The sequence below is a fragment of the Salvelinus namaycush genome, chromosome 17 (genome assembly GCF_016432855.1).
Source record: "Salvelinus namaycush isolate Seneca chromosome 17, SaNama_1.0, whole genome shotgun sequence".
NCBI lineage: Eukaryota > Metazoa > Chordata > Actinopteri > Salmoniformes > Salmonidae > Salvelinus > Salvelinus namaycush.
This window is the reverse complement of record NC_052323.1, coordinates 36,505,697-36,518,694: the sequence shown is the minus strand read 5'-3', so window position 1 is coordinate 36,518,694 and position 12,998 is coordinate 36,505,697. Positions and strand designations below refer to the sequence as shown.

At 52.4% G+C, this 12,998-nt stretch overlaps 1 protein-coding gene across 1 annotated transcript in view; it reads right to left on the bottom strand.

Moving 5' to 3' along the window:
• n4bp3 (NEDD4 binding protein 3) overlaps nucleotides 1-12,998 on the bottom strand; it is a 53,158-nt gene that overhangs the window by 16,078 nt on the left and 24,082 nt on the right. The gene's annotated exons all lie outside the window — the stretch shown is intronic.

Genomic DNA, 12,998 nt, shown 5'->3' with positions numbered 1-12,998 from the left:
AGAGACAGACAGGTAGAGAGGTATAGAGACAGGTAGAGAGGTATAGAGAGACAGACAGGTAGAGAGGTATAGAGACAGGTCGAGCGGTATAGAGAGACAGGGAGAGAGGTATAGAGAGACAGACAGGGAGAGAGGTATAGAGAGACATGTATAGAGGTATAGAGAGACAGACAGGTAGAGAGGTATAGAGAGACAGGGAGAGAGGTATAGAGAGACAGACAGGGAGAGAGGTATAGAGAGACAGGTATAGAGGTATAGAGAGACAGACAGGTATAGAGGTATAGCGAGACAGGGAGAGAGGTATAGAGAGACAGACAGGTAGAGAGGTATAGAGAGACAGACAGGTAGAGAGGTATAGAGACAGGGAGAGAGGTATAGAGAGACAGACAGGTAGAGAGGTATAGAGAGACAGACAGGTAGAGAGGTATAGAGAGACAGACAGGGAGAGAGGTATAGAGAGACAGGTATAGAGGTATAGAGAGACAGACAGGTATAGAGGTATAGCGAGACAGGGAGAGAGGTATAGAGAGACAGACAGGTAGAGAGGTATAGAGAGACAGACAGGTAGAGAGGTATAGAGAGACAGGGAGAGAGGTATAGAGAGACAGACAGGTAGAGAGGTATAGAGAGACAGGGAGAGAGGTATAGAGAGACAGACAGGTAGAGAGGTATAGAGAGACAGACAGGTAGAGAGGTATAGAGAGACAGGTAGAGAGTTATAGAGAGACAGGTAGAGAGTTATAGAGAGACAGGGAGAGAGTTATAGAGAGTCAGGTAGAGAGCTATAGAGAGACAGACAGGTAGAGAGGTATAGAGAGACAGACAGGTAGAGAGGTATAGAGAGACAGACAGGTAGAGAGGTATAGAGAGACAGACAGGTAGAGAGGTATAGAGAGACCGGTCGAGAGTTATAGAGAGACAGACAGGTAGAGAGGTATAGAGAGACAGGTAGAGAGTTATAGAGAGACAGGTAGAGAGTTATAGAGAGACAGGGAGAGAGTTATAGAGAGTCAGGTAGAGAGCTATAGAGAGACAGACAGGTAGAGAGGTATAGAGAGACAGACAGGTAGAGAGGTATAGAGAGACAGACAGGTAGAGAGGTATAGAGAGACAGACAGGTAGAGAGGTATAGAGAGACAGACAGGTATAGAGAGACAGACAGGTAGAGAGGTATAGAGAGACAGACAGGTAGAGAGGTATAGAGAGACAGACAAGTAGAGAGGTATAGAGAGACAGACAGGTATAGAGGTATAGCGAGACAGGGAGAGAAGTATAGAGAGACAGACAGGTAGAGAGGTATAGAGAGACAGGGAGAGAGGTATAGAGAGACAGACAGGTAGAGAGGCATAGAGAGACAGACAGGTAGAGAGGTATAGAGAGACAGACAGGGAGAGAGGTATAGAGAGACAGGTATAGAGGTATAGAGAGACAGACAGGTATAGAGGTATAGCGAGACAGGGAGAGAGGTATAGAGAGACAGACAGGTAGAGAGGTATAGAGAGACAGACAGGTAGAGAGGTATAGAGAGACAGGGAGAGAGGTATAGAGAGACAGACAGGTAGAGAGGTATAGAGAGACAGGGAGAGAGGTATAGAGAGACAGACAGGTAGAGAGGTATAGAGAGACAGACAGGTAGAGAGGTATAGAGAGACAGGTAGAGAGTTATAGAGAGACAGGTAGAGAGTTATAGAGAGACAGGGAGAGAGTTATAGAGAGTCAGGTAGAGAGGTATAGAGAGACAGACAGGTAGAGAGGTATAGAGAGACAGACAGGTAGAGAGGTATAGAGAGACAGACAGGTAGAGAGGTATAGAGAGACAGACAGGTAGAGAGGTATAGAGAGACAGACAGGTAGAGAGGTATAGAGAGACCGGTCGAGAGTTATAGAGAGACAGACAGGTAGAGAGGTATAGAGAGACAGACAGGTAGAGAGGTATAGAGAGACAGACAGGTAGAGAGGTATAGAGAGACAGACAGGTAGAGAGGTATAGAGAGACAGACAGGTAGAGAGGTATAGAGAGACAGACAGGTAGAGAGGTATAGAGAGACAGACAAGTAGAGAGGTATAGAGAGACAGACAGGTAGAGAGGTATAGAGAGACCGGTCGAGAGTTATAGAGAGACAGACAGGTAGAGAGGTATAGAGAGACAGGTAGAGAGGTATAGAGAGACAGGTATAGAGGTATAGAGAGACAGACAGGGAGAGAGGTATAGAGAGACAGACAGGTAGAGAGGTATAGAGAGACAGACAGGTAGAGAGGTATAGAGACAGGTAGAGAGGTATAGAGAGACCGGGAGAGAGGTATAGAGAGAGAGACAGGTAGAGAGGTATAGAGAGACAGGTAGAGAGTTATAGAGAGACGGGTAGAGAGGTATAGAGAGACAGACAGGTAGAGAGGTATAGAGAGACAGGTAGAGAGTTATAGAGAGACAGACAGGTAGAGAGGTATAGAGACAGGTAGAGAGGTATAGAGAGACAGGGAGAGAGGTATAGAGAGACAGACAGGTAGAGAGGTATAGAGACAGGTCGAGCGGTATAGAGAGACAGGTAGAGAGGTATAGAGAGACAGACAGGGAGAGAGGTATAGAGAGACAGGTATAGAGGTATAGAGAGACAGACAGGTAGAGAGGTATAGAGAGACAGACAGGTAGAGAGGTATAGAGAGACAGACAGGGAGAGAGGTATAGAGAGACAGGTATAGAGGTATAGAGAGACAGACAGGTATAGAGGTATAGCGAGACAGGGAGAGAGGTATAGAGAGACAGACAGGTAGAGAGGTATAGAGAGACAGACAGGTAGAGAGGTATAGAGAGACAGGGAGAGAGGTATAGAGAGACAGACAGGTAGAGAGGTATAGAGAGACAGGGAGAGAGGTATAGAGAGACAGACAGGTAGAGAGGTATAGAGAGACAGACAGGTAGAGAGGTATAGAGAGACAGGTAGAGAGTTATAGAGAGACAGGTAGAGAGTTATAGAGAGACAGGGAGAGAGTTATAGAGAGTCAGGTAGAGGTATAGAGAGACAGACAGGTAGATAGGTATAGAGAGACAGACAGGTAGAGAGGTATAGAGAGACAGACAGGGAGAGAGTTATAGAGAGTCAGGTAGAGAGGTATAGAGAGACAGACAGGTAGAGAGGTATAGAGAGACAGACAGGTAGAGAGGTATAGAGAGACAGACAGGTAGATAGTTATAGAGAGACAGACAGGTAGAGAGGTATAGAGACAGGTAGAGAGGTATAGAGAGACAGACAGGTAGAGAGGTATAGAGACAGGTCGAGCGGTATAGAGAGACAGGGAGAGAGGTATAGAGAGACAGACAGGTAGAGAGGTATAGAGAGACAGGTAGAGAGGTATAGAGAGACAGGTATAGAGGTATAGAGAGACAGACAGGGAGAGAGGTATAGAGAGACAGACAGGTAGAGAGGTATAGAGAGACAGACAGGTAGAGAGGTATAGAGACAGGTAGAGAGGTATAGAGAGACCGGGAGAGAGGTATAGAGAGAGAGACAGGTAGAGAGGTATAGAGAGACAGGTAGAGAGTTATAGAGAGACGGGTAGAGAGGTATAGAGAGACAGACAGGTAGAGAGGTATAGAGAGACAGGTAGAGAGTTATAGAGAGACAGACAGGTAGAGAGGTATAGAGACAGGTAGAGAGGTATAGAGAGACAGGGAGAGAGGTATAGAGAGACAGACAGGTAGAGAGGTATAGAGACAGGTCGAGCGGTATAGAGAGACAGGTAGAGAGGTATAGAGAGACAGACAGGGAGAGAGGTATAGAGAGACAGGTATAGAGGTATAGAGAGACAGACAGGTAGAGAGGTATAGAGAGACAGACAGGTAGAGAGGTATAGAGAGACAGACAGGGAGAGAGGTATAGAGAGACAGGTATAGAGGTATAGAGAGACAGACAGGTATAGAGGTATAGCGAGACAGGGAGAGAGGTATAGAGAGACAGACAGGTAGAGAGGTATAGAGAGACAGACAGGTAGAGAGGTATAGAGAGACAGGGAGAGAGGTATAGAGAGACAGACAGGTAGAGAGGTATAGAGAGACAGGGAGAGAGGTATAGAGAGACAGACAGGTAGAGAGGTATAGAGAGACAGACAGGTAGAGAGGTATAGAGAGACAGGTAGAGAGTTATAGAGAGACAGGTAGAGAGTTATAGAGAGACAGGGAGAGAGTTATAGAGAGTCAGGTAGAGGTATAGAGAGACAGACAGGTAGATAGGTATAGAGAGACAGACAGGTAGAGAGGTATAGAGAGACAGACAGGGAGAGAGTTATAGAGAGTCAGGTAGAGAGGTATAGAGAGACAGACAGGTAGAGAGGTATAGAGAGACAGACAGGTAGAGAGGTATAGAGAGACAGACAGGTAGATAGTTATAGAGAGACAGACAGGTAGAGAGGTATAGAGACAGGTAGAGAGGTATAGAGAGACAGACAGGTAGAGAGGTATAGAGACAGGTCGAGCGGTATAGAGAGACAGGGAGAGAGGTATAGAGAGACAGACAGGGAGAGAGGTATAGAGAGACAGGTATAGATGTATAGAGAGACAGACAGGTAGAGAGGTATAGAGAGACAGACAGGTAGAGAGGTATAGAGAGACAGACAGGGAGAGAGGTATAGAGAGACAGGGAGAGAGGTATAGAGAGACAGACAGGTAGAGAGGTATAGAGAGACAGGGAGAGAGGTATAGAGAGACAGACAGGTAGAGAGGTATAGAGAGACAGACAGGTAGAGAGGTATAGAGAGACAGGGAGAGAGGTATAGAGAGACAGACAGGTAGAGAGGTATAGAGAGACAGGGAGAGAGGTATAGAGAGACAGACAGGTAGAGAGGTATAGAGAGACAGACAGGTAGAGAGGTATAGAGAGACAGGTAGAGAGTTATAGAGAGACAGGTAGAGAGTTATAGAGAGACAGGGAGAGAGTTATAGAGAGTCAGGTATAGAGGTATAGAGAGACAGACAGGTAGAGAGGTATAGAGAGACAGACAGGTAGAGAGGTATAGAGAGACAGACAGGTAGAGAGGTATAGAGAGACAGACAGGTAGAGAGGTATAGAGAGACAGACAGGTAGAGAGGTATAGAGAGACCGGTCGAGAGTTATAGAGAGACAGACAGGTAGAGAGGTATAGAGAGATAGACAGGTAGAGAGGTATAGAGAGACAGACAGGTAGAGAGGTATAGAGAGACAGACAGGTATAGAGAGACAGACAGGTAGAGAGGTATAGAGAGACAGACAGGTAGAGAGGTATAGAGAGACAGACAGGGAGAGAGGTATAGAGAGACAGACAGGTATAGAGGTATAGCGAGACAGGGAGAGAAGTATAGAGAGACAGACAGGTAGAGAGGTATAGAGAGACAGACAGGTAGAGAGGTATAGAGAGACAGGGAGAGAGGTATAGAGAGACAGACAGGTAGAGAGGTATAGAGAGACAGACAGGTAGAGAGGTATAGAGAGACAGACAGGGAGAGAGGTATAGAGAGACAGGTATAGAGGTATAGAGAGACAGACAGGTATAGAGGTATAGCGAGACAGGGAGAGAGGTATAGAGAGACAGACAGGTAGAGAGGTATAGAGAGACAGACAGGTAGAGAGGTATAGAGAGACAGGGAGAGAGGTATAGAGAGACAGACAGGTAGAGAGGTATAGAGAGACAGGGAGAGAGTATAGAGAGACAGACAGGTAGAGAGGTATAGAGAGACAGACAGGTAGAGAGGTATAGAGAGACAGGTAGAGAGTTATAGAGAGACAGGTAGAGAGTTATAGAGAGACAGGGAGAGAGTTATAGAGAGTCAGGTAGAGAGGTATAGAGAGACAGACAGGTAGAGAGGTATAGAGAGACAGACAGGTAGAGAGGTATAGAGAGACAGACAGGTAGAGAGGTATAGAGAGACAGACAGGTAGAGAGGTATAGAGAGACAGACAGGTAAGATAGGTATAGAGAGACCGGTCGAGAGTTATAGAGAGACAGACAGGTAGAGAGGTTATAGAGAGACAGACAGGTAGAGAGGTATAGAGAACAGACAGGTAAGAGGTATAGAGAGACAGACAGGTAGAGAGGTATAGAGAGACAGACAGGTAGAGAGGTATAGAGAGACAGACAGGTAGAGAGGTATAGAGAGACAGACAAGTAGAGAGGTATAGAGAGACAGACAGGTAGAGAGGTATATAGAGACCGGTCGAGAGTTATAGAGAGACAGACAGGTAGAAGGTATAGAGAGACAGGTAGAGAGGTATAGAGAGACAGGTATAGAGGTATAGAGAGACAGACAGGGAGAGAGGTATAGAGAGACAGACAGGTAGAGAGGTATAGAGAGACAGACAGGTAGAGAGGTATAGAGACAGGTAGAGAGGTATAGAGAGACCGGGAGAGAGGTATAGAGAGAGAGACAGTAGAGAGGTATAGAGAGACAGGTAGAGAGTTATAGAGAGACGGGTAGAGAGGTATAGCCTCCTAGATTGTTTTTTTTCCTAAGGGGGGAGGGGGGAGTTCATTGACTAGGGAGGGAGTGTTTTACGGGTGGCCCTAAAGGGGAGGGAGAGACACGGGGGGGGGGGGGAACTAGGGGGAGGGAGGTTTACGGGTTGAAAAAAAACCATGGAAAAAAAAAAAACAACTAAGGGGGAGGGGAGTACCAGGGGGGACTGGGAGGAGTACGGGGAACCTAAGGGTAGGGAGAAAAACATGGGGGGGACCCTTGGGAGGGAGTAACCGGTTTTGGTTGTCCTAAGGGGGAGGGGGGAGGGAATCATGAACTAGCGACGGGGAGGTACGGGTGAAAAACCTAAAGGGGAGGGGGAGACCCATGAACTTGGGGAGGAAGGGTTTAACGGTTTGTTTTTTTGTCTTAAGGGGGGAGGGGGAGTTTCATGACTTAGGGGAGGGAGGTTTAACGGGTGGCCCTAAGGGGGTGAGATTCCTGGGACTAGGGGGGGGAGGTTTTACGGTGGTTCCTTAAGGGGGGGGAGGGGGGGCTGACGAGGGAGGAGGTACGGTGGTTTCTTAAAGGGGGGAGGGATCATGGGGAACTTTAGAGAAGGGAGGTATGGTTGGCCCTAAGGGGGGAAAGATTTTTTTCAGCTTAGGCGAAGTAGGGTACGGTTGGGTTCCTAAAGGAGGGTGAGATCATGGGGGGGGGGGGACTAGGGAGGGAGGTACGGTGGGGGTTCTAAGGGGGGAGGGACCATTGACTAGGGAGGGGAGGGTTTACGGGTGGGTCCTAAGGGGGAAGGGGGAAGTTTTTTTCATTGACTTAGGAGGGGAGGTACCGGGTTGGGGGGTTCCTAAGGGGGGAAGGGTGGCCATGGGGGACTAGGGAGGAGTTTTACGGTGGTTCCTAAAGGGGGAGGGGGGGGCAATGGGGGACTAGAAGAAGGGACGGGTTTACGGATGGTTCCTACAGGGGGGGGGGAGGATTTGCATGTGACTTAGGGAGGGGGAGGTACGGTGGAAAACTAAGGGGGGAGGGGGAAGACATTGGGGGGGGGACTTGGGAATGAAGGGTTTTTCGGTGAAAAAAAAAAAAAACCTTAAGGTGGAGGGGACAAGGACATGGGGACTTGGGAGGAGTACGGTGGTTCCTAAAAGGGGGGAGGGGGAAGGATCATGATAGGGAGGGGAGTGTTACGGTTAAAACCTAATGGGAGGGGAGGACCATGGGCGGGGGGGGGGTACTGGGGAGGGGGGAGGTTACGGGGGGTCAATTAAGGGGGAAGGGGAGTTTCATTGGGGACTAGGGGGGAGGTACGGTGGGCCCTAGGGGGGAAGATCCAGGACCTAGGGAGGAGGTTACGGTGTTTTTGGTCCCTTAAAGGGGAGGCGGGGGCATTTGCCTAGGGAGGGGGGGGAGAGGAGGTTACGGTGGTCCTAAGGGAGAGTTCATTGGGACTAGAGGGAAGGGAGGGTGTATGGTGGGCCCCTAAGGGGGAAGATTCATGGGGGGGGGGGACTAGGGATGGAGAGGGTTACGGTGGGGCCCTAAGGGGGGCGGATGAAAAGGATCATGATTAGGGAGGAGGTTTATGTGGCCCTATGGGGTGGAGGGGGACATGACTAGAAGAAGGGGGAGGTAGGTGGCATTTAAGGGGGAGACATTCATGGGGGGGGACTTGGGAGGGGAGGGTACGGTGGTTTTTTCCTTAAAGGGGGGAAGGGGAGGTTATTGATAGGGGAGGGAGGTTTTACGGTGGGCCCTAAAAGGGGAAGGAACTCATTGACTTCGGGAGGGGAGGTACGGTGAAAAAAAAAAAAAACCAAAGGGGGGAGGGGGGGAAAGGGGGGACCATGAACTTGGGGGAGGGAGGTACGGTGAATAAGGGGGGGGAGGGGAGGGGGGGACATGGGGAACTTGGGAGGGGGAGGTGACGGTTGGGTCCTAAGGGGGGAGGGGAGATTTCATGGGGGGACTAGGGAAGGAGGTTTTTACGGGAAAAAAAACCTTAAGGGGGAGGGGAGGGACAGACTTTGGGAGGAGACGGTGGTTCCAAGGGGAGGGAGTTTCTGGGGGGGGGGTAACTAGGGAGGAGTTTTAAGGGAGGTTTTTACGGTGGGGGCCCTAAAGGGGGGGAGAAATCATTGACTAGGAGGGGAGGTTACGGGGGGTTTCCTAAGGGGGAGGGGGGGCCATTGGATTAGGGAGTGGGGGAAGACGGTGGTTTTTTCCTAAGGGGGAGGGAATCATGGGGGGGGACTTAGAGAGGAGGTTGGGGACCTAAGGTGGGGGAGATCATTGACTAGGAGGAGGTATGGGGTTCTAAGGGGGAGGATCAGGGGGGGGACTGGGAGGGAGGTTACGGGTTGGTCTTTCCTAAGGGGGGGAGGGGGGGCCCATGGGGGAACAACCTAGGGTTAGGAGTTTACGGTGGTTTTTTCCTAAACGGGGGAGGGATCATGGGGGGGCACTAGGAGAGGAGGTACGGGTGGGCCCTAACGTGGGAGGATCCAATGGACTTAAGGAGGGAGGTACGGTGGCCTTAAACGGGGAGGATCATGTGGGACTAGAGAGGAGGGTTTACTGTGGGCCCTAAGCGGGATGGGGAAGGGGGGGACCATGAACTTGGGAGGACGGGGGTCGGTTTTGTCCTAAGGGGGAGGGGGAATTTTCATGGGGACTAGGGGAGGGCGGGTACGGTTGGCCCTAAATGGGGAGATCATGGGGAATAGGGAGGGAGGGTTTTTACGGGGTTTGGTTTATTTAAAGGGGGGGAGATTGCATTTGACTAAGAGAGGGGAGGTTATGGGGCCTAAGGGGGGAGAATCGAGAATCATGGGGGGGGGATAGAAGGAGGAGGGTTTACGGTGGGGCCCTAAAGGGGGGGAGATTATGACTAGGGAGGAGGTACGGTTTGGTCCTAAGGGGGGCGGGGGGGGAGGAACCATGGGACTAGGGAGGGACAGGGTACGTGGCCCCTATGGTGGGAGGGGAACCATTTTGGGGGACTAGGGGGAGGTGGTTACGTGGTCCTAAGGGGGAGATTTCTGGGGGGACTAAAGGAGAAGGAGGTTTACGGTTTTGGCATAAGGGGGATGGGAGGGGGAACAATGACTAGGGGGGAGGAAAGGTTTATGGTTGGGGCCCATGGGAGGGGATTTCATTGACTAGTAGAGGGAGGTTAAACGGGGTTGGTCCTAAGGGGGGGAGATGAGATCATGGGGGGGCAAGGGGAGGAGTACGGTGGCCCTAAGGGGGAAGATGAAGATTCATGGGGGGGGACTAGGAGGGAGGTTATTGGTGGGGCCACCTATGGGGGGAGGGGGAGGATCATGGGGGGGGAATAAGAGGGGGAGGGAAGGTAAGGTGCCCTAAGGGGAGGATCATGGACTAGGGGAAGGAGGTTACGGTGGGTCCTTTTTAAGGGGGAGGGGGGGAAGATCAGTTTGAAACTAGGGAGGAGGTTTCGTGGGCCCCTAAGGGGAGGGACCATGGGGACTAGGAGGAGGGAGGGGGGTTTCGGTGAAAAAAAAAACCTTAAGGGGGGGAGATACATGGACTAGGGAGGAAGGTTGTACTGTGAAACCTAAGGGGGTTGGGGGGAGATCATGGGGGGGGGGACTAGGGGAGGGAAGGTTTACGGTGGCCCTAGGGGGGAGATATGGAAACTAGAAGAGGAGTACACGGGGCCATTAAGGGGAGGGGGACCTTGAATTAGGGGAGAAGGGAATTTACGGTTGGGTTTCCTTAAGGGGGGAGATTCATTTGGGGATAGGGGGAGGGAGGTTATGGTTGGGCCTAAAGGGGGAGGATGGAAGATATGGGGACTAGGGAGGAAGGTTCGGGGGTTTTTGGGCCCTTAAGGGGGGAGATGAGAATCATGGACTGGGGGGAAGGGTTTTAGGTTGGGGCCCCTAATGGGGGGGAGGGGAGGGACTCATGGGACTAGGGGGAGGAGGGTTAACGGTGGCCCCTAAGGGGGGGGGGAGTGATCAATGGGACTAGGGGGAGGAGGGGTACGGGTTTGGGTGCCCTAAAGGGGGGAAGGCGGGGGAGATTCATGACTTAGGGAGGGAAAGGTAAAAAAGGTGGTTTCCTAAGGGGGGAAAGGGGGAATATCATGGGAATTAGGGAGGGAGGGTTTTACGGTGGCCCTTAAGGGGGGAGGGGGGGATCATGGGGGGGGGGGACTAAAGGAGGGAGGGTTTTACGGTGGCCCACAAAAGGGGGGGGAGCAGGGGGGGGGGGGGGGGGACTAGGGATGAGGTTTTTTTTTTACGGGTTGGGCCCCTAAAAGGGGGAGGGGGGGGGGGGGGGAACCATGAACTTAGGAGAAGGGAGAAAGTTAAGGGGTTGGGGCCCTAAAAAGGGGGGGAGGGAAATTCATTTTTGGGGAACTTTTAAGGGAAAGGGAGGGTTCGGGTTTGGGGTTCCTAAGGGGGAGGGGGAAGGAATCCATTGGGGGGGGGGGGGGGGGGAATTTAGGGAGGGGAGGTTACGGTGGTTTTTTCCTAAGGGGGGAGGGGGGAAAGGATCCATGAAACTGGGGAGGGGAGGTACGGTGGTCTAAGGGGGGAGGGGGAAGAATTCTTTATGGGGGGGGGGGGGGAGGACCTAGAGGAGGGAGGTTTACGGGGGTTGGCCCTAAAGGGGGGGGAGGGATCCATGGGGACTAAGGGGAGGGGAGGTTTTACGGTGGGCCCTTTTTAAGGGAGGATTTCATGGACTAGGGAGGAGGGTTTACAGGGACCTAAAAGGGGTGGGAGGGGGACATTTTTTTTTCCATTTGGGGGGGGGACTTAGAAAGAGGAGTACGGTTGGTCCTTTTTAACGGGGAGGGGGGGAGGGGGGGACCCCCCATGGTGGGGGGGGGGAAACTAGGGGAAGGGGAGGTTGTTAGGTGGCCCTAAAAGGGGGAAGGGGAGGGGATCAGGACTAGGGGAGGGGGAAGGTTATTGGTGGGGGGCCCCCCTTAAGGGGGGAAAGGATCATTTGGGACTAGGGGTAGGAGGTAACGGGGGGCCTTAAAAGGGGGGAGGGGGGGGGGGGGGGGGGGGGTACCATTTTGGGTAGGGAGGGAGGTTAGTAACGGGTGGGGGTTTTCCTTAAAGGGGAAGGGGGGAGGGGGGGGAAAGGAACCCATTGGACTAGGGGAGGAAAGGGTTTTATGGTGGGTCCTTAAGGGGGAGGACATTGGGGGGGGACTAGAGAGGGGAGGGTTACGGTTGGGGTGTTCATAAAAAGGGGGGGGGGAGTGGGGACCATGGGGGACTTTAGGGGGAGAACGGGTGTTTTTTTTTTTTACGGGTGGCCTAAGGGGGGGGAGATTCCATGGACTAGGGGGAAGGAGGGTACGGGTGGCCCTTAAAGGGGGGGGAGGGATCATGACTAGGGAGGGAGGTTTTAACGGGTTGTGCATTAAAGGGGGAGGGGGAGAAAGCAGTGGGGGGGGGGGGGGGGGACTAGGGGGAGGGGAGGTCCGGGTTTGGGCCCTAAAAGGGGAGGGGGGGGGGGGGGGGGGGGGGACCCCATGGGGGGACTTTAAGAGAGGAGGGGTTACGGGGGTGAAAAAACACGAAGGGGGGAAGGGATCATGGGGGGGGTGGGGACTTAGGGGAGGGGGAGGGGTTACGGTTTTGGAAAAAAAACCTAAGGGGGGGGAGGGGGGAGGGGATTCATTTGGGGGGACTAGGGGGGGAGGTTTTTTTTTTTTTTTTTTACGGTGTGGGCCCTAAGGGGGGGGAAAGATTTTTTTTCCAATGGTGGACTTAGAGGAAGGGAGGGTTTACGGGTTGGGCCCCTAAAGGGGAAAAAGGGTGGGGACCAGGGGTGGGGGGGGGGGGGGGGGGGGGGGGGGGGACTAGGGGAGGGGAGGAGTTACGGTTGGGTGGTTTTTCCAAGGGGAAGGGATCATGGGGACTTTTAGGGGGAGGAGGTTGTACGGGTGGTACCTAAGGCGGGGGGAGGATGAAGACAAATCATGGATAGGGAGGGGGAGGTTACGGGGGGGCCCTAAGGGGGAGCATTGGGAAAAAAGGGGATCATTGGACTAGGGGGAGGAAGGGTTTATTTGGTGGCCCCTATGGGGGGGGGGGAGGGGGTGAAGATCCAGGGGGGGGGGGGGGTGGTGGAACTTAGGAGAGGGAGGGTTTAAGGGGTTGGGCAAAACAAAGGGGGGTGATGGGAATTCCATGGACTTAGGGGAGGAGGTTTTACGGTGGGTCATAAAGGGGGGGGAAGGGAGTTTCATTGGGGGGACTAGGGGGAGGGAAGGTTAACGGTGGGCCATAAAGGGGTGGGGGGAAGGGAGGGAGATTTTCACGGGGGGGGACTAGGGGGAGGAGGGTAAACGGTGAAAAAACAAAAAAAAAAACTTAAGGGGGGGAGGGGGGGAGGGGGGGAAACCATGGGGGGGGACTTGGGAGGGAAGGTAATACGGGGTTGGGAACTTAAAGGGGGGGGGGGAGGGACAGGGAACATGACTTTTGGGGGGAGGAGGTACGGGTGGGTTCCTTTTAAGGGGGGAGGGGGAGAAATCATTTTTGGGAAACTAGGCGGGGAC